This window comes from Trematomus bernacchii, unplaced genomic scaffold, assembly GCF_902827165.1.
Source record: "Trematomus bernacchii unplaced genomic scaffold, fTreBer1.1, whole genome shotgun sequence".
Taxonomy (NCBI): Eukaryota; Metazoa; Chordata; class Actinopteri; order Perciformes; family Nototheniidae; genus Trematomus; species Trematomus bernacchii.
Genome location: NW_022988050.1, coordinates 18,922,054 through 18,938,892, shown reverse-complemented (window position 1 = coordinate 18,938,892; position 16,839 = coordinate 18,922,054).

Here is a 16,839-nt window from a genome sequence, read left to right as displayed (position 1 = left end):
CTTATTTAGAGGAGCAAGAGGGCCTCTTCTGTCTGCGGATAGATAGGAAGATGGATAGTGGGGAAGGCCAGAAACACCAGAGAACATCCTCTAAACACACACTCAGAGATATATACACACACACAGAGGGAGCATCAGTGACAGCACGCCGACATGGAAACAGAGAGAGATGGGCAGAGGGACGAACAGAGAAAGAGACTGAGAGAGAGTTCTCTGTGCAGTGGAAGACTCAAGAGGTACGCTTCATGATTTTATTTGTATTCTTCTGTGGAAGAAGTTCTATTAGTGAAAAGGCAAAATGCACTTCAGCCGAAAAATATATATTTAAAGAGGCCCTATTATGCTTTTTGGGGTTGTTACTTTCCTGTAGTATGTTCTATAGGTTTTAGTGCATGTAAATGGTCTGCAAAGGAGTTTCTCTCCCAAACATCCCCCCCCCTGCCTGAAACACCTCCATTTGACTCCTTTGTTTACTTCTGTACCATAGTGACATCACTGTGTAACGCTTGCACTTCTATTGGCTAGCGCTGTGACATGTCTCCATGCTTTAATGTTCACAAAGCTCTTTATTGTTCTCATACTGCCTGTGCTGCAGCACCTCTTTTCACCCTCTGTCTGAACCCAGAGCCCAGTCTGCTCTGATTGGTTAGCTGTCCAGCTCTGTTGTGATTGCTCAACCGCTAAGAGATGTCCCACCCCTTAGCCTATCACGTATAATGTGTTGGAGCGAGAAGGGAATACCCCCACAATGAAAGTAGGGCCCTACATTTATTTTAGGATTATCCATAGAGTTAAGGGCTAAAGTCACCACAGAGGACACACAGGTCATGTCTTCTCTAAGTGCATCAGGTCTATTATTTCAGAGGTAGTCCACAATGAGTGGGCATGTGTGTTTTCATTTAAAAAAATGTGAGAAGAGAGGGCTAAGAAAATGCAATTAATATTTGAAGAACAAATAGCAGATACCAAGGGTACACATTTAAAACACCCCACTTATTTCATTTTGAAACATACACACTCACACACTCACCTCAAATTAATAGGGTTTGCTTCATTTGAGTGTGCTGACCTAAGGCTATATTCAATACAACTATACATGTTTTCATGCTCACTAATGAAGGGAAGGCTATTCATTTCAAGGTGAGTCAAATAATAAAAGAAATATCAGAAAACATGCAGGTTGTTGAAAAATAAATTAATCAGAGAGCTGTAAAATTGTCAAGGTCAGCGGCGTTCTTTCAGGAACTCTCAGTGCTGCTCCTGAGCCAAAGAACCCCCCCGCAGGGAGACATTCATTAATTCAGCTGCATGTTATTGCCTGACCCAAACTTTTTGTTGAGGTAAAAAGCTAATACATAAACTGTTCTCAATAAAATGTAAAGTACAAAACCTAATGTGTGCTGCTGTGGGGAGGGCAAAGAAGCTGAAAATTAACAATCATAGTTATCCCAAGTACAATGACCTCACACCGTTTACATAGTTATCAATGGAGGGTCAATTTTGCCTTAAGCCTTTAGCTGAATCATTACATGTTAGGATGAAAGATGGCTTCCTTGACAAACCTATCTTAGGCAGTGTTAGAAAACATACTCAGGTGTTTTACTCAAGAAAACTAAGCAAAACTAGCAATATAACATCCCCACACATGAAATCTTATCCATCAAAAATCAAACTGTGGAATTTGTGCAATCTTACAAATATCTCGGGACAATGATTGACTCAAAACTGAACTTTCAAGCTACATGTGAAGCTGTGTGCAAAGAGGGGCAACAGCGTTGTCTAATGAAAGTGTCCTTTTGACATTGACAGAACCATGATGATAATGTTATATTGTGCTTTCATCTCAAAACGTCTTAGTGGCTCCTACAACACTGACATGGGCAGCAAATCAGTTGAGAGGGGCAGAGGAAGTCACAATAATAATCCCTGTTCTTATGGAATTAGTTTCTCTTAGACTGTATGGATTTCCTAACTTTTCTATTTGAGACTTGTCGCGATCGCATTCCAAAATCCGTAGTCGATGATGTCTTATTTGTCATACTTTTGACATAATACCAGGTCCAAAATGTTGACAAAAAAATACCAGAGCAAGGCAGGGTTGGTCCCTGAGAGCCGAACATACAAAGCCAGAACATTAAAATTATCTATGAATCTTTTTATGGCAGAGGATGGGAGGGACTACGTCCAGGTGCCTTAGCCTCGGCTTACCCAAGTCTCAGACTGACAGTTCAGCTGAAAATAATAATTCATGTTGGTTGCGGCGAAGTCTACCTGAGTTACACTTTCAGCTCCATTCTTATTGCACTGCCATTGTTTGTTTAAATCACGAGCGCGAAACACAATTAGAAATGTCACTTGGGTAACAATGTTATTGTTTCCTTTGCTATTAAAAATGAAACCCACCAGAGTCGACTCAAAAGAAATAGAATGTGCTTATGTACTTATCCGGTCTCTGAGACAGTACGTGCAGTACATGTCTCAGTCGTATTCATGCAATACAGTGCACTACCTTCTTAAAAAGGAAACAACAAACAACAAAGAACCTTTACAATTTAGGAAGCTACAATCCATGAAGAAATAGGTAACAATGATTTAACCTCAAAGCTGAGATGCTGCACAGTAACCTAAAAGTCTGTCGAGGAAATAACTAATGAGACATGAAACACATTTGACGCCCAGTTTCTGTCTCTCTGTAATAGAAAACAGAAACTCAGAAGTCACTATTTATGCTTACAACAAAGCTCACACATCTATAGAAAGAGTGGTTGTTTAAGTTCTACCAACCTAGAGGATTAGAGCACATGCAAACACAGACGAGAAGTGGAAGGAAATAGAGCAAAATAGAGAAATAACGACAGTAAACTGGGAAAAGTTGTCTACTTACGGTAGGATGTCGGCAAAGTGTATGAGACGTCTGGATGAGTCTTCTGTTAGATATAACCTGTGAAAAAAAGACACAAATTAGTCTGATAGCATGAAAAAAACATAAAAGAAAAATCAAAGTTAGATACACAAGCGCTGAGTGAATGTGGTTCAGAGTATGTGCAGGTTCCCTCTGATGTTTGGGTTTCCTTAAGCTGCAAAGTTGTCTGTGCTTTGTGGACAGGGGAGATTGTGTACATTCACTGTGTTCTGTTTGCATTACGTGGACTGTGTACATGTTATTGTGTACGTCCTTGTTTGAACAGCAGCAGCGTGTTCCCCATCTCATCCTCCTCCTTTTCACTTTGGAACTTACATTTGTAGTATTTTAAGATTTGTTTAAAAACAAACCCTATGTATGATACGTATTACAGTCAGATCAAAGTTAAGCAATGATATTGGTATAGTTGTTATTGGCAGTGGCTGAGTCCACCATGTTCTAGCTTGATTTAGATTCCTCCTTTAGCACAAATGATTCACAGGAAACACGTGTTTGTTGTTGCTAATGCTGCTAATGTTGCTAATGCTAACAGGACACTTCCGTTTTGAAAAGGCACTCAACTGACCTATATTGTGGAGAAAGCATGAACCCCAACCATTCATGAAAGATAAAAAAAAACAAGACAACAGACATGTGGGACATTTAATGTAAATGGAGCTGATATAGAGCCTCATGTGTCTTTAGGCTAAACAACTCTAACTCCTCAGCAGGCTAAAAAAGTGTACCATATTGTGTTGAAAACGGTCTCGTTGGAGCGGAGTAGGGTGGACCCAAACAGAGGAGACAGGTAGACTCTACAGAAAATACCTTTCATTTCAGGTAATCCTGGCAAAGTAAGGAAAGGCAAACTGAATTTCACTACATGTCTCAACACATACAACTAGTGGACTAGTGGAGGGAGCAGTGCCGCCTGACTACGCTGTGCTCAAAGTTCAAATCATTTCAATTTTGGATTACGCTGACCTTTCAACGCAACCAATCACATAACAGCTGTATGTAGTGGTGCAAGCTAGTAGAAGACATAACCATATACACAAGCATATGTGTATCTTGATTTTAGTTTAAGAACATCTCTGAGTTATTGAACTTGGGTATTTTGGACTTTTTCTTTTTTTTTTACTTTACTTCTATGGCAAATAAAACACTTAAGCATCATTTTCATACAATGGCTATTGATTTTTGAGAATTTTTATATAGAACCCCGCAACAGCAACATTGCCGAATCTGTGAGAAGGATGATTATATACTAGTGAAAAACATAATGTATATGATATACCGTTTAGGCGATAGATCCCACTAAATCCTTAACACTGCTCTTTTAAACACTATCTCAAACAAACAAACACTCAAATGAAAACACTTCATAAGTTCATAAGTTAGCAACTGTTTGTAGTTTTAATAGCTGTTATAATTGAAACAGAAGTGGAGGGTATAGACAGACAGATCAGTGTGGAGCCAGCCAGAAGGCCAGACAGATGGTTTTTCACGGCAAAACAATTTCCACTAAACAGAAACACCGACGGCTTGCTCTCTCCCGCTCTGCCTTAAACCTGGGCAATTAAAATATATTTCTCCCTGAATAACAGGGGAGAGAAACATACTGTAGATGCAACTCTCTCTGGTTGAACACAACATGCCAAACTGTGTATCCATGGTAACTGTGGACCACAGAGGCAGTAAAGAGAAAAATAAGATGCTGCAGACCTCTGAGACGTTCTTATTTCAACTCTGACCGCTGCTTTCCTGCGTATGTGTGTGTTTTCATTGGTGGTGTGTGTGTTTTCATTGATGGTGTGTGTGTGTGTGTCCCTGTGGCATTACAGTCAAACAGGGTCAGACACCTGCACCAACCAGCATCAGAAACAACAAACAAACATCATGCAGATAATCAAGCAAACCACACCGCAAAGATTCCATCACACTGAGCAAACTCCAACTCCCAGGGGCCTTTGTGTATGCATGTGTATACATGCAGTATGTGTTTGTTTTGCACACAGCTACATATACAGCAGGTCTCTGAGGAACCGCAGAGGCAGCTCTTTATTTGTCCAGACGGAGGGTGAGTCTGAGGCAGTGTCAGTGGAAACATCTTCACTGGATCTGATGGACTCCCTGTGTGAGCTCTGCTGAAGAAAAGTTATTTATGGTTTCTTTGTTTTTTATGTGTTTGATTGCTACGGCTAATTGGTATCTTCCATCATTCAGGCCTCTACTGTTTTCATCCTCTCATCTCTTTTGAATACACCCCTCTGGCTTCTTTATCTAGTTTATTTCATCCAAGAAATTGTACGGAATTTTCTAAAGGGTTGGACATCTTAATAATAATAATAATACACTTTATTTATATCGCACCATTCATGCAAGATGCAGCCCAAAGTGCTTAACAGACACAACATAAAGATGGAGGAACATCATTAAAAACAAATTAAACAGTTATATCACCGAACCATAAAACAATTAAACATGAACAGTGATACAACACAAATTACCCCAAATTAAAAGCCAAATTAAAAAAGATAGGTCTTCAATTTACTTTTAAAAACTCCAATGGAGTTTTCTGTTCCAAGATCCAATGATTTCCAGATTTCTTGTAAAATACTTTCAGTACTTCTAAAAGAAAGGCATATGAGGATCATAGCGTCCTTGTAGGGTGATACAATGAAGGGCAGTCACTGATGTATGTAGGGGCCAGGTTATGGGCCTTGTCAATTATTAAAAGCCCTTTAAAATCAATTCTGAAAGACATCGGTAACCAGTGCAGTGACGCCAGCACAGGGGAAAAGTGATCCCTTTTTTTCATGTTTGGCCGCAGCATTCTGAATGAATTGCAATTTCTTTAAAGATTTTTTTAGGGACACCAGTAAAAAGAGAATTGCAGTAGTCCAAGCGACTAGTAATAAAAGCATGTTAAACCATTTCAGCAGCATTCTGAGCAACTCATTCTTAGGTCATTTACTACCATTAATAAAGCTGTTTCAATGCTGTGGTTTGTTCGATAGCCAGACTGGAATTTATCTGAAATGTTATTGGAGTTAAGATGATGGAGTTATTGGTTGAAAACAATCTTCTCAAGGAGGTCGCTTAGAAAAGGAAGATTAGAAATAGGCCTGTAATTAGTTAAATCAACAATGGCCATTTTGCCATCTTAAAGTTTTGACCTTTTTGAACATTAGAGCATGTAAACCTGTCACAGTAGAAGCACAAAATACTGATATTAACCTGAATGAACGGACGGAGGGTTGTTATTATTTGCAGCTTAATAAGTAATCCTCCTTTTTTCTTTTTTTACTATAAGTATGCATTTACCTATTTACTATTATATTTCAACCACTCTTAATTAAAACATATTATTATTATATTTTGGTCCGGTTTTGCATGTTCTTCTTCTGCTGTTTTGTCTGTCTTCTACCCTACTGAAATGTGTATTACTGCTGTAAGTTTGCTTCTTATAAACACATGTGATATAATTGAGCTTGAGTTCTCCAACTCTGCAAGATAACATCAGTCAACTAAAACTGTCTATACACAAGGCCTGCCATACTTTTAACAAATGGATGACAAAAGGATGAGAAAAACAATTCAAGGTCCTTGGGGACAATAAGAACAGCCAGAGCAAAATGAAAACATGTATAAGATAGTGGTGATATCTCCCACTAAAGGAAAATGACAGTTTATATCATCATGCTGTAGATTTAGCCATCATTTCATGTATCAATCATGAAAACATTGTACCACATTTTTGACCAATCATAAGTTAACCGACTGGTAGAGTCAAGCTATTAAGTAATTATACTGCGCATTGGGAAGGATTTGTAATAGGCATTTTGCTCCTGATATTATATCTATTATTAATGAAAACAACAATATAATATGGCACTTGGAACCTATTTGGACTATCTTGAAAGTAGGTGTCTTTGTAGGTCGTAGCTTGATTGCTGACCACGACACAGCAGGTTTAACAAATGCACACTTAACAAATATTGTTTCCAAAAATCATCCTGCATCAAATCCATTTATATTTTTGACATCCAGCTGTCCAACCAAGCACTGGTTTTCCATTCAGGTCCCTGCAGAGTGAAAACAAACTTTGCAAAAGCTGCTGATACGTTTACTTTTCACTGTGATTAATTACTTTTCAGCATCAACTTTATGCGATATTAATTTTCATCTCACGCTGAAATTAACTGAAACCAATAGCTGCCTGGGAGGAAGGAAATCAATCTAAAAACGTATTGTACGTTTTGAAAAATAGCCAGCAGTAATGTGTTATAATTAATTGGGTAAAAGACGCAAAAAATACAACTTAATGGGCCTTTACGTTTTTAATATTTAATTTCCTGTTGGCAAACAAAGTAAAAACAATGACATCTCAGTGGGTGGGAGTGAGATATTCTGATAAAAGGTGCAGTTATGCATTACATTTGTTCTGCCATAACTTTCAGAATTATTTTTCTTGACATTTGAAATCCCAGCTGCATGGCTCACTTTCACATTGGTCAGTTATTGTGTGTTTTTGTGTAAAGAGTTGGTAGCCATCCATGTTTTGGACCATCTACAGGTGGAATACCAGACTGCAAAATCATATTTACACTACCTACAAGCCTAGTTCTTGGCAGCGGCTGCAGAGGCTGGACGGCAATGAAGAAGTTAAGTATCGATATAAATATGATGAAGGTGGGTGGGCTCTTCCTGAAACCTAAAAATATCTCTATTGTCTTGAGAGTTTAGCTCAAAGTTAAATGTGTTTCTCCACATTCATATTTACTACTTGAATTTGGAGTCAGGGACACTTTGAAGTCCTACACACTGCTTCTTCAAACACTTCTCAAACAAACATGTCAATTTCAAATGATTTGTTTTCCTTATCCTCTGACATTTGTTTGAATAATTAGTAAATGGGAATAAATAACGTAGCGTTCTATTAGATTGTAAACTGTTAAATGACAGTGTGAGGCTGAGGCACATTTTCCTCATATGGATTTTACTTCGACAACATTGCCTGTTTCAGTCATTCTTCCTCTCCTACAGTAAATGTATAGCATCAAACTCAATATGAGTAGAACATTTTAATTTGTTTACGGGGAGAAAAACATTGCTTTTCAGATCTGAGATTTCTACAAAGCTTACTTAGTATAGGGGTTTGGGGAAGGACCATTTGTGAAGTCATTGGCCATGCTAGAACCGGGCCCATCCTATCTTCTTTTGCCTTCTCCAGATTGCCTCACCTCTTACCTTCCCTTGCCCACCTCATCAATAACACTTTGACAATTGTTTGTATTCTTAACACTCTTAAAGCAGCTGCTGTATAAATAATTACCAATTTCTCTTTTTTTCGACCACAATTTTCTCCAAACCACTCGAACGTGGCATCTTGACTCAACTTTCAGAATATCTCCACCAGAACAGACATCTTGACCTTTAACAGGCTGGGTATAAGAGATGCCACCAAACTCAGATTGCCCCTTTTTCCATTACCCCAGCCTCCCTCTCATCCATCGTCACGGTGAACAACCAGATTCTCCGCTCCGCCCTCCAAGACCTTGTTGTCTCAAGCTTGACACTCCCTCTGATCACATTCTACTTGAAGGACCGCACTAACAGGCTTGTAGAGGATCTATGTCTGAACCTTTTAGCCTCACTGTAGGGGTCCCTCAAGGTTTAGTTCTGGGTCCCCTCCTCTTTTCTCTCCACACCTATTATTTGGCTGTATCCACTGAAATGGCCTTTCCAACCACAGCCATGAAATTAAACTGATCTTGTATTTTCACTGTGCTCTGCCTACCAGGAAAGGCATCTCCTCTTTATACTCTTTATATATGTGTGTGACAGTATATCACTAGCTGTCATTTGCTGCCAACATCCCTGCATCGTAAACAACTACAAATCCCTCCTTGATGTCGTGCAGGCATATGCCATCCCCGCTCTGCAGCTCATTCAGAATAAAGCAACTCAAAAAGCAGTTCATTAAGTTCTCATGAACTTCACTAGCTCCTGTTGCTATGCTGGCTTTCTAACTCTGCTCCCTCTTAAGCATTACATCAAAGTAAAGGAACACTCTCTGTGTCCCGTATTGTCTCTAAATGTAGCAAAATAGATGAAGTTGACATTCTTGGATCCTCTCTCTGGTGTCAGCTAAGTAAAGAGGTATTGTCCAGCAGCAGAGGTGGCATGATGATGTTGACGGTGGAGCTCAAATCCACAGATAGCATGCTGACATAGAATCCAGAAAAGTCCAAGTGCTATAGGATTAAGTGAAGGGCCACATTGAAGGCATCATCTTTGGATCTGTCTTAGTAGGGGACTGCTTGGGGTCTTGTAGGTTTTGTAGCAGACAGGCATATGGCATGTATGTAAACACAGGTAAGACAAAGCTTTGTTGTGTTGCTTTGGGGGGTTGTATCTTAAAGATGTGATTGAGGCAAGGGAGGAGGGTGTCTCAGCAGAGCATTGGTCCAGGATGGAGCTATGGGGATGGTGTGTGAACTGACTCTTTGCCTTTTGAATACAGAGTGTAACTCATTCAGGTCATTGGCCAAGCACAAGTCATTAATTGGGTGAGGAGCATTGGGTTCTAATTTGGTGAGTATACACTGGCAAAGCATCCTCTGTTCTTCCCTCAGCATCGCCTGCTCACCAGTTGTTAATAAAACCAGGAGGAGAGATCCAAACAGCAAAGCACACATTCTGAGCCAACCTGACAGCAGCCAGAACCATGAAAATACTCCACTTTTAACTTGGCTTTGCAAGTTTGTAAAATGAATTCTCATTTCATAATTTACACCTTCCTCTTCTGCACCACATTGGCAGACAAGCAACAATTCCCAGTTGACCAATTAAAATGGATTCAGAGCTTGCAAGTCCACACCCTCACCTTAACTGACACAGATGCAGAAAACGAGCCTGTAGGCAGGTCTGTCACTGTAACTACTTTCTAACAGCCACATGCAGAGGCTGCTTACTTAATGTACATGAGAGTGGCAGTTCATAGAGAGTCCTGGTACTTCCATTATTAATTAAGCCAATCAAACATCAAATTCTAATCAGCAATCAAAAATAAGGACACAATAAGTCCATAACCAGAAGAAAGCAATGCAGATGCAATGAACTGTCAGCCTTGTTCGCAAGCATGACCCCAACAATCTAGTACCAATATGACCTATAATTTACCATTTGTTTGTTGACACTATTTAGATTAAAATCACCTTTATTAATACAATTCTTTACTCTGATAATACACATGCACAAACAGGACCTATAGATATGCGCCCGGGAGCTGTTGGTACCTCTCAGGCTCTTCACCTCTCCTCCCTCGGGACCTGAACTGGCAACCCTTGGTTCCAACGCCCTTACAGAATGAACAACTGCCACCCCTTTTCATATTGCCATACTATTAATATTACACAGTATTTCACAAAGTTAAATACAATTAAATCTAATTAGGAAATAATACCTAAATATTTATTCAAAAGGTCACATTGGTAAAAAGAAAATAGCAAAATCAATTCACTGTTGGCGAAATCAAACATCTTTTATGAAGCTAGAACTGATTGTCACTATGGTGCTGCTTCCTAAACACTAAACAGAGCAATGCCTTTATGGCATAATAAGGTGAAAAATTGAATTCCCATAACATATAGGCATTTCTTTTTGTTACAACTTTGGGAAATTTGCTAATTGGAGATTTGACCAATCTGATGTTTGTGTATCAAAATATTACTTTGACATGGTTTAACAGGCTTTGATGGTCAGCCAGATGTTGCAAAACATGACGTCAGCTTGTGTTATCCAGTGGACTATTGTCGGCAATATTAAACATTTACAACAGTACAGTACAAAGTTGACATGGTCAGTCTCGGTCAAATGTTAAAATGACATTGTATGTTGCTAAGGGTAGTTGCATGCTGACAGTATTTCCCTTGTTGTGGAATGGAGGCCTGTTATGGTAAATGGCAGGATGACAAGTGATTTTTCCTCCAGTAGAAAAAGAAGAACAGCAACAAGGTGTGTTGGAAATTGCATTCCTCAGCTTTTATTTACATTTCCTATTATGCCAAATCTTCCATGTCAGTCCAAATGTAAAAAGCCATGTGTTGTGTATATCAGTGGTTCTCAACTGGTCAGGCCTCGGCACCCACTTTTTCCTTTGTCAATCAATCGCGACCCGACATTTTGAACCACTCAAATCTATTCAACAAAAAATCATGCTGTAATATATACGCTTTTCAGCATACATTATTAAAGTGAAGTACAGTGCATATATCCCTTCACAGAACTAAAGTATGCTTTTAAATAAGGTTTAATGAGTTGATAGAATCAAAGATGAACTGTATAACATAAAAAGGCACACATGCTGAAAACCCAACCCCAGTAGGGGGTCTGGGGGGATTCTCTCCCAGGAGATTTTTAGAAATACTAACATATAAACTACGCATTCTGGTACACTCTGAGAAGAAACTAAATGAATCTATTACTACCCGACATATTAATAATATTTAATGCCATTGTTTGTGTTTCACTTTGTTCTGAAGCTGAACTTGCTGCTCCTCACAGAGAGAAGAGCAAAGAGGAGATAGTCTGTGTGAATTACTTTAAATTGTGGGTAAGGGTAGATAGCTCCCATTGTTCTGTGACCTGTCAATCATCAAACCGGGGGTCATATTTCATTATTATCTGAAATTGTACCCATGGATGTATAAAGAGTAGTTCTACCGCAAAGTTATTCTCCGTGGGGACTTCCGGCAACAATCTTGATTCTGACATCAGCAAAGATGTTTTATTGAGAAGATGATCACATACGTGACAGAAGTTTTCAAAACCGTTTATGGTCTCCGGTACTTCCAGTCCAACGCCTACTGCAGGGCTTCTCAAACTCCGGACCACGGTCCGGATCCGGACCGAACTGCAAATCAATCCGGACCGAACCCTGTGTCTCATTATAAAAAAATAAAAAAATTCTGATTCTGATAAATGAATGTACATCATCATGTACGCGCGTCTTGTGTCTGACGCGTTGTGAGAATGAACGTGGGACTTTACTGGCATTGATCCGGACCAGTGACCTTGTATAAAGTTCACAACTGGACCTTTAATAAAAAAGTTTGAGTACCCCTGGCCTACTGCATGCACAGCGTTAGAAAATCTGGCCTTCAAAATAAAAGTTTGACTTTTTTCCCAATTTTTCTTCTTCACTCACACATCTGCGACCCACTCGAAACGGGTCCGCGACCCAAAAGTGGGTCGCGACCCACCAGTTGAGAACCACTGGTCTATATGTTTGTAGCTCTTCTTCTTCCATACAGCTCATTGTACTCATTGACCTCTCCCCTACCAAAGTGTCAGCTCATGTGGCGTGCTTGTACTAATAAAATCCCTTTCATATAATTTGGCTTCAGTGGATCTCATCAAAAATCAAAGCCATGCTGTGGTGTACAGTGTGTTTCACGGAATCAGCCTTCAATATCAACTGGCCCACTGTCACATTAGGATTTATTTAAATATTACCCAGACCAAATTAACCAACAGGACTGGGCACATTACCAGTCTGCAGCGGCCTGTGAATAACAAACTCATCAGGGGAATCCATGCAGACCACCACCCTGACATAAGTCTTAAAGATATTCATATTTTCTTTCCCTGACATCCTGTATTTATTTACCAGTGTTCCAACCCATCTCCCCAAAGTATTGAGACAATCCATCCTGTCAGATTTACCCCGCTAAACAGGGGAGGGGGAGACTGGACGATACAAAGTCACTTACTGCGTGTGTATTTGTGCAAATGTGTGAGCGAGTGTGTGTGTTTGTGTGTGTCAGCAGCAGGGGAGTGTTTTGAGAAGGTATTGAGGGCGTAGTGAGGATGTTATAAGGGGCTGTTCACGAGCAGGACCACGCCACAACAGTGTGATGTTTGTAGGTTTATTCCAAGAAGTAACAATGATTTGATATGGAGGGGTTGATGAGATGTTCTGGTCTGGCGGGACGTGCTGTGATCCGTGCAGAGGGAGACTCAGAGTGGGGGTACCGTCTCCGGCATGATCTGCTCGGGCTGATTACGGGCCCCCAGACGATTCCTAGAATTAGACATTTAAGAATATACACGAGTTAAATATGAATGGAGACGGGCAGAGTATGGAGGGATGTAGGGATGAGGGGATGAAAGGAAGGGAGGGATGAGGGGATGAAGGGATGAGGGATGTCGGGATGAGAGGAAGGGAGGGATGCAGGGGTGTTGTGATGTAGGGATGAAAGGGATGAAAGGGAGGGAGGGATGTTGGGATGAACAGAATGGGGGAAGGGAGGGATGAAGGGATGAGGGATGTAGGGGAAGGGAGGGATGAAGGGATGACGGGATGTAGGGATGAGGGAAGGGAGGGATGAGGGATGTAGAGATGTTGGGATGTAGGGATGAGGGATGAGGGATGAAGGGATGAGGGATGAAGGGATGAAGGGATGAGGGATGAATGGATGTAGAGATGTTGGGATGTAGGGATGAGGGATGAAGGGATGAGGGATGAAGGGATGAGGGATGAAGGGATGAGGGATGAAGGGATGAATGGATGTAGAGATGAAGGGGTGTAGAGATGTTGGGATGAAGGGATGAGGGAAGGGAGGGATGAAGGGATTTAGAGATGTTGGGATGAAGGGATGAGGGAAGGGATGTAGGGATGAAAGGATTTAGAGATGTTGGGATGAAGGTATGTCTGGATGATGGGATGTAAGGATTGAGGGATGAATGGAAGTAGGAGTGTATCGTTGAAGGGGGTCGATGGGTGGAGGGATGAAAGAGTTTGACTAAGTATGAGTTGAGAGAATAGAGAATAGAGACGGGCGGTTGCCGGATGTTTGGCCGGATATAGAGGTGGGGTTGAGGCGTGGCCATGCTCCTGAACCTAGGTTAACAAACTAACTTCATTAAGTGGCCCTTGTTTGGGAGATGCTTCACTGAAATAAAGCCACTTGGAGCCAGGAACTGAAATCAATCCCTCCTCTATCTCATCCATCCTGCCGTTGACTCTCATTTTTCTGCTGCTTGTGTCCAGATTCTGCTTAAAGTCCAGATAAACCACTCCTTTGCTTTTGTTCTACTTGACTTTTCTTTCGATTGAACTCCCCAATCCCTCTCTCTGCTTGTGACCATCATAGTTACACATAGTTATATGTGTACAATTATTGTAATGGAGGTTTCAGGAAGGGGAACACAAAGAGGGAGTCAAATTAACCATTTCAACCCTCCATCGCAAAATGTTTATCCGATTTAGGTACGTGTTTTTGAGGACTGTTCTATATGTCTTATGAAGTTCCTCCCAGAAATTAACTTTACTTGATTTGGATATAATTATTTCTTTGGACTTTTCAGTGTGTGTATTCATGGACATAAGTATGGGATTTCCGAAAAATAAATGTTCTATTTGGAAAAGCTACTTGTACTACATTGAGGAGGTTAAAGACGTCACACAATATATAATCCTCTTTACGAAAGTATTTGGAAACGACTTATTAGCAAATCATCCGTTGTCAGGTTGTTCCTGAATTTCCTCCAGTCCTCGGTAACTACTCAGAATAGGATTTCAATTGCAAAGGTTCACTGTGTTCCTTGTACAAATTCAAGAAATAGTAAACAGATTATGCAAACCCGACAGGTGGCAACTCATTAAAAACAACATCCAGTAAACTCAAACAATGAGAACAGTAAAAATAAATCTCCTCACTAATCTCTCATCACCTTTTTTTATAAAATCAACTACAGTAATTGCCAAAAGTTAAAATGGTGTACAGAACAATACGTTTTTTTAGGGACCTGCAGGGCAAATATTTTGAGTCATTACTGACTTCCTTGTGTAATATAGAAATAATGCTATCCAGGTGAGGCGTAACACAATTTTGGTTTAGCCTTGTCATTTTTATTTATCTGTATCTGTTATATCTACATGGAGAAAATCGCTAATTGCTGTTGACAAATGAACATCAATATAATTATATATATATATTACATTTGAAATAAAAAGCAGTTATCAAAGTTTAAGGGGACCTATCATGCAAAATGCACTTTTGTACGTCTTTTATACATGAATATGTGTCCCCGGTGTGTCAGGGAACTCACCAAGTGTCAGAAAACACAACCCTCTCTCTTTTCCTCCATACCCAAATCTCTAAAAACGGGGCTGCAACGGAGCTGATACAGATTTGAAATTGTTCTGACGTCACAAAAGGGGTGCTCCGCCTATATGGGCAACTCTCCACCTATCAGGGGAATGGGGGGTTGGGCCACGGCCACGGCCATTGCCGCTCGAAAGCGCTGGAGACGCTGTAGTACATATGCCAGGCCTGTAAGTGGCGCTGTAGTCTGCCACAAAAGCAGCGAAGAAGACTTCTCACAGAATCAGCCCTTGCAAAAACAGGGCTGGAAAAGAGCAAATAGAGCGAAATGAGGCATGGCTAAAATGCATGATCTGTTTGGTATTTTGAAAAAAAAACTTCACAGACATGTTTTATATAGGTATGGCCCTACAACATATATTTCAAATATAGCATGATAGGTCCACTTTAAATTTCCTGCATTTGTTGACCAACAATACATCTCAACCTTCTTCCTCTGTTCTAACGTATACAAAACTGAGAATTGCAGTGGCCATAAGATTACTTTGTCACATGAACATATAGAGAATATAATTGTGAGCGAAAGTCTACTCTTATCTGCGTTATGCTTCATTCACACCAAATCAGGCCTATTAAATCAGGCTGTACTCCAATGTAAGCCCTGTGGTCCACACCACCACAGCAGAAACACCAAACTCAAACGAATGTGAGAATTGCTGTTTTCCCTGACTTCATTTCATTTCATTTCATTTCAAACCTTTATTTATCCAGGTTGTATCCCATTGAGATCATTGATCTCTTTTTCAAGGGAGACCTGCTCAAGTAGGTTCCACATGAAACATTAAAAACATAAACAGACCAACAAAAGGACATCATACAGTAGCATTACAGGGATTACAATTTACATACTATCCACATGCACAGGTACCAACAGCTTCCGATTCACTAGCATCCAACCGAGCTTTAAAAACATTTAGTGGCACCAGATTGCTCAGTTTCCATTTTAATTGCAGACTATTCCAGGACAGTGGAGCTGCGCATCTAAATGCTATTTTCCCTAAGACAGTCCTAGCAGTTGGCACATTTAATAAAACCATAGCATGCGATCTCAGTCAGTTCACTTGGTGTGAATGCAGCACTTTTACAACCTTAGCTCAATGTATAATGCTGAATGTGTGTGTGTGTATTTAGTGTGCATGTGTGTGTATGTACCTGAAAGTTCAACCTTACCTGGTAAACTTCCAGAAAAAGAGGGAGAGCAGAGAGAGTGAAACAAAGGCGGACAGAAAAGGACATTTAATGGGGTCCTTCAAATTGAAAATAATTCGCCCCTGGATGTGGGAATCCAATTCTCTCCAATCCAATGGGATTGGCATTGAACAGGGTAAAATAAGGATGGATTGTTTGTCCGTTAGCCCACTGTGGCGTGAATCTGCCGCTTAAATGTAAAGTGACAGATCCTCTACACCAGGGATGGGCAACTTGGATGGTGGTGGGGGCCACATAATTTATGTACTGGCCACCAGGGGGCCGCAGATTCACTTGGAACACACACACACACAAATTCCATGTATTGTATGTAATTATTAACAAATAAACTAAGTCTGACATCTTCATTGACATTTTACAATCTTTCAGGGAACATCCTCTAATAAGATCACTAAACTAATATCACTTCACAGAAATGTTATTTCATTTTTACAAGTGGCATGTTTGTATTGAAGAGGTTATTTAACAGTGGAATAAAACTATTTTAAACTATTGGAAAGCACGGAAAATATGTGTGCATTAAGATGAACCATTAAGATGACATAAACATGA